General features: G+C 35.3%; 1 protein-coding gene across 1 annotated transcript in view; it reads left to right on the forward strand.

The window, feature by feature from the left end:
- The window catches only part of LOC307169806 (muscle M-line assembly protein unc-89), a 536,691-nt gene that overhangs the window by 207,529 nt on the left and 310,673 nt on the right, over positions 1 to 18,489 (forward strand). The window lies entirely within an intron of this gene.

The raw sequence follows: 18,489 nt of genomic DNA on the forward strand, positions 1-18,489 counted from the left end.
TCATTATGGTTTGTGGGAAGCAGAGAAATACTGACTTAACAAAACAATAAAGGACAATGAGAGACTTGATCAGGCCGGACATCTGAAGATCAGTAGGCCTGTATTTCAGGAAACTTGTGCGTTCAACAGCCATGAATACAAATATGCACTAAAATAGTTGTGATTAGAGATAAAGATCAACCTATGAGCAGGTTAGAATATAAACTGAAGGCTCGAAGAACGTTTTTATATATACTGGTTTGAATAAATGTACTGTAAAGACTACAAAAGCAATAGATAGTGATTTCACTTTAAAATAATAATAATGTTACTGCCAGTGGGGCAGACCTAGTTATTCTCAATGTTGTTTTAGTGAAAACTACACTAGTCATGCAGCAAACAATACAAAACTGTTTGTGGAGCCATCCATACAGCAGTATGATATAGAGTATATAGCCTATAGAGCTGAACTATATATATATATATATATATATATATATATATATATATATATATATATATATATATATATATATATCAGTGGGGATTTCTTTAGGGCGCTTTCACACTAGCACTTTTGGTGCGCACCCGGGTTCGAATGACGTCAGAGTTCGGTTCGTTTGGATGATGTGAACGCTGTCTTCCGAACTCGGGTGCGCACCCGCGAACCGTACTCGAGTCCGATTAAAAAGGTGGTCTGGGGTATGGTTCATGTGAACTCAGGTACGGTTCGCTGCTGATATGAACGCAATCGAACCAAACCGCGGAAGTGAACCGCTATTGATGATGACCTATAATGTGTCTTCGGCGGACAGCCCGCTGTCTTTGAAACGTTTTCAGAATTTTTGCGGCACACAGACGCAAGTGTGTTTCTGTATGTCTATGTTGAAAACAAACTTTTTTTTAAAAAAAAAGAAGAACAAATGTCAACCGAGTAAGTCTATCCATTTGGGCGCCTTTTCATTCGCGGTTACCAAGCAACACCATTACGCCAGCTGCAGCCTGATGACGCAAACGTACCGCGGTTCGGATAGAAATAATATAATGTGAACACAGTCCATCGGGGGCAGGGGGAGGGGGGAGCAATCGAACTCGGGTTCGGAACAGGCAATCGAACCAAGTGTGAAAGCGCCCAAGGGAAGCTCGGCTTCCCCTATAATGTAAAAAAAAAAATAATGGTCAAATATGTAGCCTACTATTGTGTTAACATTTTATTAACTAAAAATGCGTTAGAACACGTTCTCAAAGACGAGTTCATTCAGAATCAGCTACATAATAGCAGGTCGGCTGACTCGATTTCCTTCTCATACATTCCCGTAGCGTCACAGTGCATTTCCCTGTTGAAGCCCAGCTTCCATTGACTTCAATGGGGCTGCTTTGAACAGTTTTTTTCAGTGCTTCGAAACTAGACGGTCATTGGATAAATGCTGCAATTATGTCCCGCCCACGGACGCTCAGCGTCTCTGGGGGTGAATGGAGGAGTGGGCTGGCCTGGACTCCGGGTTTCTGCGTGATGATTGGAGGGTCTGTCGAAAGGCTGCATCTCATTTTGATTGACAGCGATTTCATACAATAAAAAGTCGCTGACGCTGAAGCTATTCGAGCTCAGTCCCATTGCGGATTTCTCAACTGTAGTCGAAAGACAAACTGCTGCAACCTATTTCTTGGTATTTGCTTGTCAAAATTGCTTGCCAATTTTCATAATACATTTCACACAATTATACATTTATATCTTTATTATATTATTACTTATTATATTTGTTATATTATTATTAGTAATAATTAAAAAATAATTATTAAAATAATTTTAAAAATATTATTATTATTAGTTTTATTATACTTTATTATATTATTATTTATACCTTTATTATATTATTACATTTATACAATTATACCTAACTCTGCTGGCCATTGAGAGGACACTGGTCAAGTCACTGGAAAAGACGCCTAGTTGGTACGACAAGGGTCACAGAGCATTTTCTTGAAAAGGAACGTAGGGCAGAATTTACGTATAAATAAATGGACAATTTTTATGATCTGGCCGAAAATGAGCTTCCCCTCTTTTAAAGACCAGCAGCCGCCACTGATATATATATATATATATATATATATATATATATATATATATATATATATATATATATATATATATATATATAAATCATGTTTATTTAATATTGCAAAACAGAGGCATAAAGTAATAAAAAAAACAATATTGCATTTTGAATATCAACTTTTAAGAACTTTTTACTATAACATCATCACACCAAGAGAGATATTAGAAAAACCACTGAAAAACCACTAGGTGGAGTCGTTGTATTGATTTTCACTGCATCAACAGAGACATTAACATTCAACATTAGGTGATAAGTTGCATGCGGTATTGATCTGCTTGAAATAGACTAGAAATAGTCTATAGTAAATGAAAAATGAAATAATCATTGAAATGTTTATTCAAAGGATTTTTTTTGTGATGTGGCTCTCATAAGCATTCAGTGTTTGCTGCGTTCTGCACGCTCCTTTTCTGTCGAAGACTTTTGGTTCTAGATTCATAAACCAGAACGACCACTGTGGACACGCCCACCAGAGCAGAATGGACCAATCGGATCACAGCTTCAGTGAAACCACAACAGACAGTCTTACGAGAAGAAATGAGCAACGTTATAAAACAGAAATATGATTAATATAACTAGTGCAAAATATAACATTCTCACAGGACAATCAACTCTCCCCAGAAGCAAGAAACTTCCATGTGACATCTCTTAACAATGGTCTTTTTTCACATCGTCTCGTGTTTACCAGAAAATTGCTAACTATGCAAAAACTGCCCAGAGGCTGCACAAACTTCTCATATTGACCTTTGTAGTCACAGTCACATAGGCCACAAGGCCTTAAAATCACATCTGACTTGTATTGTATTTAAACTAGCTCTACAATTGTGTTCTATAGAGTAGAGAAAATATTTCAACAGTCACAACCTCAGGCAGCCGCTAACAGAAAAATAGCCTTACAAAGCTCTCCGACAACTAAAAAATTGAATTCAACACTGCATACATGATAGCGTGAAAAGAAATCCCATTTACGAGATTTAGGTCATTCATTTTGCTTCAGAAGAACTGTGTGAATATCAACCATACGTATGACATAGCCGTCAGATGTGCAGAAATGATGGCCCATATCGATGAAGACATCAGGGATATGCTTGTTCAACAAACAAGACACAAGTCCATTCTTGCTGATGGGGATACAGACATCTCCAATACAACTTTTTTATTGTCTTTTTTTCCTGAAGTCGTGGAGGCTGTAGATAACACCCAAAACGTGCATTTTACTGCTTATACTAAACTATTATAATCTGTTATTCAGTTAAAGTGACTGAAGAACCATTAATTCTAAGTTCTCACCCCAAATGAAATGACAAATAACTAATAAATTTTGACTCAAGATGTAAACAGTAAAAATGTTGAAGACATTTGATCTTATTTTACTTTCACATTTATTAGACGCTTTTGTCCAAAGCGACTTACAAATTAGGACTAAATTAAGTGAGTCATCGTGAAGAGGCAAAAACAACGCAAGAAGTGCTCAAAATATGAAGTGCCTTGATAATGAAAAGATTGTTAAAGTTATGAAAGAAACAATACTATACTACAAAAATACTACATATGAAGGCATCGTAGATGGTACAAATGTTGCGTTTGATTCCTTTGGCACCCCTAACTGGATGGAAAAATACATTACATTCAGCGCAGATGGTGCATCTGCAAACATGGTGGAGTGATTGCTCTTTTGCAGAGGAATGTTGAAGAGCATGTGATTCCCACTGCATGCCACATCGGTTAGTGTTTCCCTTTGGAAAGAATGCATATAATTTAAGTGCAAAGTCAAGACGGGAGATGAATGCCCTTGGATAACAGCTTGGTGTGGGGGTTTGCACTCCTTCTAATGTGAAGGGAACAAGATGGATTCCTCAGGTAAACAGAGCACTCTTAAATCCGAAATGCATCCCCCTCTCTCTCCCCCTCTCCCTCCTCAAGTCACTGAAAGTTCATTAAGAATGTCTATATAACACATATCATGTATCTTGTGAATATGTTGTTTTTTCCTTTTCATGTTTGGTATCATTTTAAGTGTCTCAGTGCGATTGGTAAAATGGTCTTAATTTCATTGCAGTCAGTGGTTTAATGAGAAAGGTTGAGAACTTTGGAGAATCTGGTTCCCCTCTCTGGGTGATATCTCTTTACTATATCTCAAGAAACCAGGTGCTACCCCCTGGGGTGAATGGATTGGCCAAACAACTCTAAACAATATTTGCATAACCCTTTTTGTTCTGGTATTTAAGGCGAGGTGACAGAGCAGTCTTTGGGACTCTTTACCAGGAACCCCCATACAGTGATGTTTCAGTGTTTTCCTGTAATGCAGGAAACTTACTTTTGATTTTCTCAGCAAAGCAGTCTGAGTTCTTCACATAAAAATCAGTCGACAGGGCTTCATACATATCTCATAATCAAAACCCTCCTTAAAGGGGGGGTGAAATGCTATTTCATGCATACTGAGTTTCTTACACTGTTAAAGAGTTGGATTCCCATTCTAAACATGGACAAAGTTTCAAAAATTAAATTGTACGTTTGAAGGAGTATTTCTGTGCCAAAAATTGTCCTTCCGGTTTGTCACAAGTTTCGGAAAGTTTTTTTCGAGTATGGGTCTGTGTGACGTAAGATGGGGCGGAATTTCCTTATATGGGTCCTAAGGGCACTTCTCCGTGGGCGCGCGCACACTCGTAGACCAGAGAGAGAGAGAGAGAAGAGAGCGAAAGCAGTACCTCATCTAAGCGCTCTGCTCGGCTTTAGGAAAGTCAATGTCACCAAAGAAGTGTGTTTTTGGTTGCCAGGGCAAGACAACCCTGCACAGATTCCTAAAGAACCCAGCGTTAAGGGACCAGTGGATGGAGTTTGTTTTTTTCAGAGACTGTTTGTTTTTGTGCAAGACTGTTTGTTCCCTGCATTTCAACGATAATTGTTTAAAACTAAAGACTTTTTGGAGATATGAAGGATGCAATACTACTCTATAGGTACTCAAGATTAACAGGAGATTGAGTGAAAATGAGCATTTCACCCCCCCCTTTAAAAGGGTCATGCAACATGTTGTAAAAGGACACACGAGACCAGGTGTGATCCAAATACGTTTATTATAACCAAAAACCAACAACAAATTGATTCACAAAAACGGGGAAGTCTTTCTTTAACAGATGCAAAAACTTTTATTTTTCTTGTCAACAATATTCACAGAGGTATATGAAATATTAAACTTAAAGCTTTCCAAAACATGCCAAGCATGATCATTTCTGTGAAGTATTTTATAAGACACTTCCTTAATTTTGTTATTGACACAAAACTTGTTTGGCAGTTGCATGCTTTGACCCAACTAAATAAAGAAGACCAAAAAAATCTTGCTGCAGGAAAGGGCACAGAACAAAGAACATTTCTTATAACCTTATTGCTACATTGTTGTTTTAAAACATCAGCATTATCAATGAAAATGTTTCCACAAAGATTATCCATGTTGATCCTACTAAATTAGAGTTCCTTAAAAGTAACATGACACTCTTTAAAATCATGCTTATAACAATACTAAACTCTCTTGCTTTTAATTTAATTGTTTGTAGTAATTCAGTATATGATAACAAATAGGCTATCCATTGGAATTTAACAAATGACTTAATAATCTCTCAATAATCTTTCAAATAATCTCTTTTGTTGAACCAAGTAGCTGTAATAGAATAGTAATAGAATAGAATAGTAGCCTATGTCTTTGTTATTCCATATTCGCACAAGGGATTGGACAGACATAGACAAAGCTTCATTTGTTTATGTGACCCTGACACCAACACACGGCCCCAAACATAGGGGCTTCACTGGAGACTGAACTGTGCCTAAGCTTCACCGTCAGATGTCTTTAGTGTTATTCATAAACAAACACAACGAGTATTAATAGTATCCATCAATATCAGATGAAATCAGCAACAATGAAGAACACTTTCAAGACTGTTCTCTTTTTATACTAACGTGGGGTAAGTGTACGATTTCTGTTCATTGTTCCTAAGTTTTCATAGTAGGCTAATAAATAACATTGATGACATTCGTCCAGATCACATCACACATGTTCCCGCTCACACCGTCACCGCACGATAGTTGATAGTTTTGAATACTATCAAAACTGAATTTAGGAAAAGTACTTTGCATTACAAATCTTTATATTTACTGGTTTTCTATAAATGCAATACAGTGAATGACAAGCGTCTTTGGTCTCCCAGTGGTTTACATTATCGGCAGTTTAGTGTTAGTAATTAATTTACAGCAAAAGATCTATGCTTTCATGTCCGAAAACATTATTTTTGTCTTACATTTCATAATAAACTAAGACAAGCTCAGTACCAACTCGTTTTCCGTCAGTTTATTTTCATGAATTTAAATGTATGCAAAGGATTGTGGGTGATTTAAGGCTGCGAAGGATACATCTGATGTGTCCTTCAAAACTGGCTGAAAGAAAGACATGAAACGAAGGCTGCCTTCTAAGGATCCATCAAATTGAGACGGTCTTCAGGGACGTTTAATGACGTGGCAGCCGAGATATGCAGGCTTATTACTAGGACCCGACTGAAGCACCCGATATTGGCACTGTCCCAAATGGTACTCATTTGTACCAAAGTACTCAAGGTCTTCCTACGAGTCCGCACTTTTGTGACGTAACACCATTTTTTGACTGCTGGCAAGAAGTCTGCAGAGCTTGCATCAGTTTCATTATATGGGGCGTAATTATTTGGGTTTATATCTGGTTTGTAGAATTGCGGGACACAGTCGGACACACTACACTAGAGAAAAGTCACATTTGACATTCTCTTTTAAACCACTAGATGGTACAAAAATTCAGCTGAGCACTTTTATTAACCACAATGGTGCATGGCGCGATTGCGGACAGCAGCACAAAGTTCATTCTGCGCTAATTTGATCTAATATTTAATGTTTATTAAAATGTTGTAGATTTATTAAGCAAATGAGAAGCGGTAAATTATTGAATATGAGACAAATTATTAGACAAATGTATTATATATATATATATATATATATATATATATATATATATATATATATATATATTAATAATATATAAACTTAATATATTAAGTTGGGTGTCCACCTTTGACATAATCACCACATTTATAATGAAACCATCATATTTAAAATATGACATTCATCATATTATATATAATTTACTATACTGTAAAGCTATATTAAATTATTATGGAATCTCAATCAACGCTTTCAGAATCTTTACTTTTAAAAAAATATATAATTTTTTTTAACGTATTTTTAATGACTGTATTTATTGAACAAAAATGAATTGTTTTATTTATCAAAATAAACCGAAAATAGTACAATATTTTAAATATAGTAAAAGTATTTGTATAAATACTGTATTTTGCCCCATGCTGGTTTAACCCCGCGGGTGCATGGGGCAAAAGGCCCCCCTCGCTATCTCTTATATACGATTTTTAAACAAACAAACCGCTTTTATGATTTATTTAAACGCTGTTTCTCCGTCAGTGTTCAATATGAACAAAGCATTGCTAAACATGAATACAGACACCTAAAACCAACTGACAGCTAACCAAAAACCTAGTGTTGCCAACTTAGAGACATTGTTGCTAGATCTGACGCCAAAAAAAAAAAAGACGTAAGTCATACACTATATTGTACTTGTTCCGTTGTCTGACATTCATCTATGTATTGTATATTAAATTATGTGAGCATGGATTAGGAGAGAAAAACAGATGTAAAGTACCCACAATTGGTGCATTACAGCATCTAGCAACTTTTCAAGTGGGCTTTAGTTACAGTACTTAGCATTGAAAATAGTTGGCAACACTGCAAAAGACCATGATCCTGAAGGTGAATGTGTGGTGATCTATGGGGAGAAGCACATATTCTCCTCAATGCATGTTTAAGCAACAGTTCCTAGATTGTACATGGATACTTTAATGTCTCTATTAAGCTTACCACAACTCTATTCAGCTGTCAGATGAGACCAAACATGACATAGTTACATGTTTAGAAAATTAATAGTAGTGAGAAGCACATGTGTCTTATGAAGCAAAGGGCACATGATGATTAATTCACAAGTATAATTTTAAAGATATTGCTGTTGTACTTGGGCAGTTAAGAGTTGCACATATTCACTCAGCCCAACACATATCATTTTACAGCTTTGTATAAAAGCATCTGCTGAATGTATAAAATAATTAAAGCACATTTGTATTTTGTAAATTAACTAACATGAGATTTATCTCATTAGTTTGGCAGGAAGACTGTCGGTTCTTTATTTACAGCTGAATAATTCATTGTTTATAAGACAAGACTAAATGTCTATCTGTTCTCTAACATGACCATCAGTGTTACAGGTTATATAAGTTTAATCTCTGAAAACTGTTTCTGTTTGTTCTGCAGGAGTGTTTGGTGTTGATGCAGAGAAGAAAGTGTCATTGATGGAGGGAGAATCTATCACTCTATACCCTGATCTTGATAAAATACAGAGATTTAAACAGATAGACTGGAGGTTTGGAGATGATGGTCCGGTCATTGCTGAAACTGATGGAAAAAAGAATACCTCATATCCTCATCTCACTGAGAAATTCAGAGACAGACTGCAGCTGGATAATCAGACTGGATCTCTGACCATCAAGAACATGAGAATCAATGACTCTGGACTGTATAAACTACAGATCAGCTACAACAATCTGACCCCTAATATGATGTTCAATGTTACTGTCTATGGTGAGGATACTTTTTTATTTTTATTATTTTTAAATGTTTTTGTTTTACAAATTAAATGTGAGCTAGCAAATATAGTTATCATGTGTTAGACTTGCATATAATTGTTGTTTCACAATATCACTATCATGATTATTTAATCATCTGTTTGTTTAGTGTCATTTTCATGACTTTTAGTTTGCTTTTCTTTATTTCCTTTGGTATTTGTTCTAGTTTCCCGCTCTCTAAGCAATTAATTTGATCACCTGTTAGTCTTTTAGTTCGTTAGCATTGTATACTTAAGTTCCTTAGTTTCCTCAGTTCATGGCCGGTTATCGTTTGTGTGTAGACACGCTGTTACGTAGAGATGATCTGAGTTTATTTTCTGGTTAAAAAAATAATTCATTTTGTGACAATCACAGTCATGCTGTTGTTTTGAATATCATCATAGCTGTGATTGGGCTGAAGGTGATCACATGATTGATATTCAGAACTACAGCGTGATGACGAGGCAATGAACATTGAATGATGTATATCTCACTCACAATGTGACCTGATATTTTTTGTTTCAATTCACCACTAGTTATAACTCCAAAACAACTCAAAGCAAGATCATTTGTTCTGTGGAATAAGGAATTTATAATTGAACACAGACAGATAGAGTGATACAAACAGTAAACAATCCCTGTGTTGTTATATGAAATAAGATGCCACATGGTCAGTCAAAGTAGTTGACTCGATCTGTGTCAAACTGATGTCCTTGTATGTCCTTTATGTAGGAACGGCAGGCAGAGCTAACCAGCTAGTTCTTGTATAGTTCAGCTTATAGTTCTACTCCTAACAATGTCAAATATGTATAATCTCTCTCTGTGAATCTGTTTTTTTCTTTTAGAGGCATTTGACATTAATTTTGGTAAAGTTGAAATAAAGAACTCAGTGATGGGTTCTTTGTGATTACTCAGAAGAGTCAATGATGGTGGGAGATATGATCATTCTTCAGACTAATGTTACAATGGAACTTGTTAAATCTGTTTATTAGGTCTGTCTCCATGTGTTGTAGCAGGAATAGTTGTCGTTGTTCTTCTGCTGGTGTTTGCAGTTGGAGCCTCTGGTGTTTTTTACTATCGCTACAAGATCTGTAAACTAGAAAGGCCAAACTGTAAGTATTTCAGCTGATACAGTGAAAATGTATAGTATGATTTTTCATAGTCAGTATTTCTACCATTTTCCAATAAGTTCTGTTAATGATTGTTTAAGTGCAATAATTAATGAAGTCTGTGTATTGATGAATTCATTTCTCTGTTTAAAATGCAGATGCAGTAAACAATACGGACAGATATAGGAGTCAATATTCACTGATCACTGAAGATCTAGAGGACAACATAAAAGGTATTTGGGCTACAAACGTATTACCAGATTTGCTAACATTGGTGACAGACAGAATTAGCAGTTTCATATTTAATAGACACAGACATGAGTTTGAGTGTGGAAAATAACATTGGAGAGTTGCAGCAAATAACCACTTATACTTACATAAAGCTATTGTGTGAGTTCAGAAGAATTATATAGCGCACAAACTGCATGTCATTTTCTGATCGTCACAAAGACGGTCATGAGGAACTGCAACTGGATGGAAAAGAGCGGCTTGAAGACTCTGCAAAATCAAGCCATATGTGTTTAGAAGAACATGAAGGTGAGTAAAAGTCTAAATGTTACATTTAGTGATATATAACATGTCTGTGCAGAAACAGATTTGTTAATTATTTATGCATTTCAGTTTCATACATTGTTTTTTGTTAATTTTTATCTAAATGACCAATTTTAAAAGAGGTTGTTTCCTTTTGTTTAAAACATTTTTAAAATGGTATTGTTGTCATATCTATTGAATAACGTGTAACTAATTGAATAAATGTATAATTAACCAATCAATGCTGTGGGAAACACTGTTAAATCACGTTAATGAAAGATGCTACTACGTTAGCACGTGCAACGCTATTGCAAATTGTTACAGATCTTCTCAGTCCTTCAGTGTCTCTGATGTTTTCATCCGGTTATAATCTCATCATTTTCTATATGTGCAGCTGTGACAGATGAAGGCAAGATCTCTGAAGAACTTAGTCAAAAATGTAAGTATTGCAGCTGTTAAGCAGCAAGCGAAAAATAAGCTTTACTGTGTGACAATGGAGTATGAAAAAGTACATGATTTTTCATAATAAATATTTATAGTTCAAGTTCAAGTTCATTTTTATTTATATAGCACATTTTATAACAGCCACTGACTGACCAAAGTGCTTTACAGAACTACAAGATTAAGACAATGATACCATGCATAGCAGCACAGATACAGCAAATCTAAGAGCAGCCTTAAGCAGGAGTAGCAAAAACATTGTCGGACTTAAAATAAAAAATAAGAAAACAGAAATGGCAAAACAGTATCAGACTCATCAATAATAAAACAAAAATGGCAGTATCAGACTCAATGGATAAATAATAAAACTAACCAACCTTAATTATAGGCCAAGGAAAACAAGTGCGTTTTTAAAAGTGACTTAAAGGAAATCACGGAAGGGGCTATCTTAACTTCTAGGGGCAAATTGTTCCATAGCCGAGGCCCAACCACAGCGAATGCTCGATCCCCTCTGCGTTTGAGTCTGGAATGTGGGACTAATAACAAGTTCTTATCGCTTGATCTCAGACTTCCTAATGGAGTGTATGGTTGTAGCAATTCAGATAGGTAGCTTGGTGCTTGGCTACATAGAGATTTATGTACAAATAAAAGGATTTTAAAATCAATTCTGAAATGAATGGGTAACCAATGAAGAGACCTCATAATTGGGGTGATTTGGTCACTTTTTCGACTATTTGAGAGGAATCTTGCAGCAGCATTTTGCACTATTTGGAGACGAGCAATTTGAGTTTTTTAAAAATACCGCAGTAAAGTGAATTGCAGTAGTCTAAGCATGAGGAGATGAAGGCATTTACAGCCATCTCAAGAGTTTTGTGATTAAGGAAAGGTTTGACTTTCGACAGCAGACGAAGTTGATAAAAACTAGAGCTTATCACAGAGGAGATTTGTTTATCAAAGTTTAAAGACTCATCTAGTAGAACGCCCAGGTTCCATACACGTGAGGATCTAAAAGCCGATAGTCTGCCTAGGTCGAAGGTGGCAGCCTGAGGATTAACAGTAGACCCAAAGATGATGATCTCGGTCTTGTTTTCATTTAGAAATAAAAAATTTTGGTCCAGCCAAAATTTAACTTCATCTAGACAACTTAGTAATGATGAAAGGGCAGAAGGATCATTTCTCTTGATTGGTACATACATTTGTGTATCGTCTGCATAACAGTGAAAGGATACCCTATGTCTTCTTAGAATGGTGCCCAGTGGTAACATATAGAGAGAGAAAAGAGACGGCGCTAAGATAGATCCTTGAGGAAGACCACAGGTTAGAAAGTTCGACCCAAGAGATAAGACTGGAACCACTGGAGGACGATACCTTTTAGCCCCACATAATGCTTTAGTCTGGATATCAGGATAGAGTGGTTGACAGTATCAAAAGCTGCTGATAGATCTAAAACTACAAGAGCCACAGAGTCACCAGTATCCGTGGATAAATAGATGTCATTTAAACTCTCAACAGGGCAGATTCAGTACTGTGAGCAGACTTAAAACCAGATTGAAATTTTTCAGAAATATCATTGCACTTTAGAAAAAACTGGAGTTGGTCAAGAACAACTTTTTCCAACACCTTCGAAACAAAAGGTAATGCAGAGATAGGACGGAAGTTATTTAGCACGGCAGGATCCAGTGAAGGCTTCTTGAGTAACGGTGTGACCGTGGCCACCTTAAGGACCGTGGCCACCTAAAGTATAATATTTATACTTTATTTTACAAGAAGTGCTGCTTGTGCTCACATTAATGTTAACTTAAATGTAGTTAACACATTACATTACTATAAGTTGTTACAGATCTGATTTGAACTTATTATTAGAAGGACATGTAAAGAATGACAATATTTTCTCAGTATGCCTGACATGCTCATCTTCATCATGTGAATCTGTTCATTCATTTATATTCTCTTCATTTCTATGTTTCTGTGTGTTGCTAGTACATAAAGTGGAGATCTCTGAAAAAATAAGTCAAATATGTAAGTATTGCAGTTGTTACAGCAAGAGTAAAATGAGCTTTACTGTGCTACAGTAGTTTAAATCTGATTGTTCATTAAGATGCATGAAATTAAAGAATTTCTGTCTGCTTAAAACCATATTGTTGTTGTTAACCAAAACTAATTTTCAGTAATTGAAATGAGCTGAAATCAAATATACATATTAGATGGAAAAACTGAAAATTAGAAATGCTGCCTTGACAATTAATTGAAATAAGTTCAAGTACTAAAACTAAAATAAAAGTGAATTAAATAAGAAATGTTTAAAGTACTACTAATTAAGTACTAATTAAAATCATAATTTTAATCAAAATAAAAGGGGGGTCAAGTATCAATCGTGTAGTTGCATGTAGTGTTTATTCATGCCATGCATGTTGTTCTTTTGCTATTGGAACAGTAACCAGACAATGCTTTAATCATGCGATGGAGTGTCTCAGACCAATCACAGAGAAAATGAAATTACATTCTTTAATATAGGATAGGTATATGAGCAAAAAATAACATGATTTGATTATAATTTGTCTCTAATTGGTTCTTCGTTTATGCAATAATTTAATGTAACAACCTAAATCAAGTTAAATCTTATTTGACAGTCTTATTTTAAGAGAATTATTAGAGACCAAGTCCTGACTGTGGTCGAGAGGTGGAGCTGGGGATGGAGGAGGGTAATTAGTTAGTTAGGAGTTCAAAAAGTAAATATTCAATAGGAGTGAGTTACTTTTGGTTTCCGATGAAGGATCCAGCACATTATAGGCAGTGGATAAAGGCTACAAAGAATCGTAAATAGGGCTGGGCGATTTATTGAATGTAAGTAATATCTCATCACTCAGCAGTGAAAAAATTACATGTGATATGCTGATCTAATGGCAACATTTACTTTGTTTTCTCTCTGTTTCTATGTGCTGCTGTGACAGTTGAAGAGAAGACTGTGATAGTGAAGGAGGGAGAGGATCTCACTCTAAACACTGATGTGAAAGTACAGACAGATGATCAGATCCTGTGGACGTTTGGAGCTCAAGAGCCTCATATCGCTGATATCAGAGAAGGAGCAAGAGAGACATTTGATGGTTCCGATGGGAGATTCAGAGACAGACTGAAACTGGAAAAGACGACTGGGTTTCTCACCATCACAAACTTCACAGCTGAACACATTGGAGTCTATAAGCAGGCCATCAGCAACAGAGGAACCTTATATCAAATAGGGGTGTAAATCGGACAGTTCATGACGATACGATACGATATCGATTCTCTCAGCCAGCGATACGATATTTTTCGATACTTCAAAAAATTCCACGATACGATTCGATTCGATTCGATTCAGGGCTATATCGATCGATTAATCGATATTTAGATATTATGTTCACACAACCAGTTACGTTTTTATTAACTCACAAATGCAACCAAAATATATAACATGAACGTTTAATTAAACTCTTTGAAAATTGCACACCCTCTCCCAATTGGGACATTTATAACAGAAGTGGTTATTTGCAAGTACTCATAAATCATGTTTTTTATTATTATTGTGCATTCCAAGTAATATCAATCAAACTGCAGCTGGGTTGTTTTGATTAATAATAATAATAACTTAAAAAATACAGGTAAATTACAAAATTAAAGTTAATTGAAAGTATGCTTTAATATGTTTTTTTTTTTTTTAGCAGAGCAGAGCAGATACATTCACATTTCATCTTTCTGAGTCAAACACAACCAAGTAATTGCTATGATAAATAATACAACACTCGGTTAATCTTCATAACGTTAATCTCCTCAGCTGACATATGCCTGACAAACTTTGTTGTTGTGATTAACGTACGTACACGCAGTACAGAGAGCTTTTCCCTCACCATTCCGTTCCCTAAACGAGCGGTTCCGTGAAAATGTTTCAGGTTTTATTTTCCTTTTACGCCCTTAAGAAGATATCACGAGTTAATTGAAATGATCCATCCTCGATCACTTTTAGTCAGCTTTGACGAAACTCCTCTTAGCCAGCGCGTCTTTTCAAAGTGACATCTGACCTCAATACTGCGCGCTGAGTCGCTAGAACGGACTTCTCGTGTTGTGTTCACCAACAAGGGTGCGAGTGCTTGTCTGTTTCTACTGTAAAACATGAACTCGCGATGCCTTGACAGCGGACAATACCGGCTTTTGTGAAAAACAAAAAAAAAACTTGTTTAGGGTTTAGTCAGTCTTGTCAGGCGTCTTTTTCAGATGAGGAGATTAACGTTACACACCGGCAGGCGGTTGGTGAGTAAACGAAAATGTGCGCTTTAGCGGAAGGATTTACGTGTCGTGATAATGTGGAGAGTGTCAAAATAAAGGTGCATATCGATATTTTAAGTGTGGAATCGATGCATCGTATCGTTAGACGTTATATCGATGCATCGATCCATATCGATGTATCGTTACACCCCTAATATCAAATATTCATTATTACTGTCAGAGGTGAGTATATCGGGTCTTTCTACAATGAAAATGAAAGTTCTTCTAAATTTGTCTACAGGTAATTCAACTCAAACTGCTTAATGTTCAGACTCCAGTCAGAGTTAATACTGTAGATCCATTTAGTTTCAGCATCCTGTTTGTTGTTGAGTTTTATTTGTTTCCCTTTTCCTGTGTTGAGAGGAGACAATATCAAAGATGGAGGAAGAATCTGCCACTTTATACCCTGATACTGAAGTAAAGAAAGATGACCTGATCCTGTGGATGTTTGGAGATGAAGACAATCTCATAGCACAAATGATGGGAAAGACCAGAGAGAAACATGATTCAGAGGCAGACTGAAGCTGGATAAGAAGACTGGATCTCTGACCATCAGTAACACCACAGTTGAACACTCTGGACCTTATAAACTACAGATCAGCAGCAGCAGAGGGACGTCATACAAGAAATTTAAAGTTGTAATCCAGACTGATCTCATGAAATGGCGTATGTATGACACGCCAATTCGTATTTCCATTTTTGGCGTGTTATCAACACGCATAATCGCTTTTCAGCGTGTTTATCAACGCCGTTGATTTACGTTACATTACTGTATATAAATATATATGACCTACCCCAACCGCGTCCCTAAACCTACCCATCACTCGGGTTAATACCATTTATGAGGGTTCCCCTACCATCCTAGGAAAAAAAATATTGCTCCCCAGATGTAAATATACATTTTCCTCAGTTTCGCTCGGACATTTAACGGCGTACACATACACGCGGAATCACTCGGACGTTTAACGGCGTACACATACACGCGCGTGGACATACACGCGGAAAGCTGAAAATGCGTATTAATAACACGCCACTTGACTTGAAAGTGGCGTGTATGTTTACGCAAAGTCATGATATCATGTTGCGTAATCCATGGTGAGTAGTAAAAAAAGTTTTCGGTCATTGAAAATAAAGCTGAAATAAAAGCAGATAAATATTTGAAAGGAATCTAATGAAAATTTAAAATGTTGCCTTGGTAATTTAATGAAATAAGTAAGTTTAAGCACTAAAATTACTAGATTTACTCAAAAAATAATTGTAATAGTTAACACTGAATGTTATAGTGTATAATTGATCTTTGTCCCTTAATTTATCCAATATTATGCAGGACACAGAATCATAAATAATGTACATGTACATAATACATATTTTATTTGTTAAAACCTGTTGTTTTGTTTTAATATGCTTTAATTATGTCACATAAGTAAGTTGCATGTCATCATCATCTGTATAAATACAGATACTCTCTATCTCTTTGTCCACTGCTTTACTCACTCTCTTGTTATAATCTACTCATTTCTATGTGTTACTGTGACATGAAGTGAAGAAAGTGTCAGCGCTAGAGGGAGAGGATGTTACCCTCAAGATTGATGATGAAAAACAGAAAAACGATCAGATACTGTGGCTGTTTGGAGATGAAGATGCTCTCATTATTCAGATCAATCTGCTTATCACCAACTACTCAATGTGCAAATGTACAGCTTACCTGTCACTGTCACCAAAAACTGAATATGGATTACTTTTAAAATCTTATTTCTGTACTTTTTAATGCATGAAGGTTTCAATTGTCTAGACTTCACTGTAAAAAAAATCCCGTAGTTTTTACGGAAAAAAACTGGCAGCTGGGGTTACCAGAACAATTCCGTAAAATATACAACAAAACAGTAATTGCTTTTACCGAATAACATGTACATTTTACAGTTTAAACCAGCATATAACACACTGGAGTTCTGTTATATTTACTGGTTTAAACTGTAAAATGTACGTGCTATTCTGAACAACATGTCAATTTTACAGTATAATCCAGTAAATATAACAGTAAATTTCAGTAATATGATATAAAGTTAATTTACCGTCCTATTGAAGTATTAATATCTGTTTTGTACACTGATAACCACCAATCACAGCAGTGATGAGAGTCACATGATCAATCAAAGCTCAACACAAGCAGTTCTTCCACAAGAAAGTTAATACTAATAAATATTGAAGCTGCACAGTGTCATTCACACAAACATTAAACACCATCATGGTAACACATGAAATTTTAAAAATGCAATAAACATTAATTTAACAACATTAAATGTAACATAAACCCCTAATGTACATAACTGATTAGAAAAAACGAAGAAAACTATGAAGAAACAAACATAGTTATTTCAACAAAAATACATCAAATGTGAAGTGTCACAGGGAATTGTGGGAATGTCAATTTACGGTTTTTCACTGTAAATTATACAATGAGTTGTTTTTTCACTTTCAAAAACTGTAAATTTAACGATATGTTACAGTAAAATTACATTAAATGTACCGTTAGATCTATCACAGTTATTTACCGTATATAGTACGGAAACTTTCTGTTAACCAATTAACAGTTTTTCACTGTAGCATTTTTACAGTCTTTTACCGTTAAAATTACGATCATTTTTTACAGTGTTTCAATGGATGGATACGAAATGAAGAGAGAAAATTAAAAATATCAGTAACACTTTACAATAAGATTACATTAGTTAACATAAGTTAACCACTTAAGTTAACATGAACTAAGAATGAACAATATTTCTACAGCAGTTCAGTTCATCTTTATTAATTTCCTGAAGGCCAATTGGTTGCAGCGTACAAACACATAACATAAAACAATCCCATACAAATACATAAAATCTAAAGCATTTATTAATATTAATCTTATTTAATGTTCATTTCAACATTTACTAAAACATTATTAAAATCAAAAGTTGTATTTGTTAACATTATTTAATGCACTGTGAACCATGAAAAATTAATCACAATATTTATTAACTAATATTAACAAAGCTTAATACATTCTGTAACATATGAATTGCTCATTGTTAGTTCATGTTAGTTCTTATATTAAGTAAAGTTAACAGATGTAACCTTATTGTAAATGGTTTCCAAAATATCTTCATTGTGTTTTGATGATGAATGATATGAGGGTGATTAAATGACAAAATATTGATTTTGGGGTGAACAAGCCCTTTAATGTACAGACTACAGTCTTTAGATCATTTCAGTTGTTAGAAATCTGATTGAAGAAGATTA

This window comes from Squalius cephalus (genome assembly GCF_949319135.1).
Source record: "Squalius cephalus genome assembly, chromosome: 13".
NCBI lineage: Eukaryota > Metazoa > Chordata > Actinopteri > Cypriniformes > Leuciscidae > Squalius > Squalius cephalus.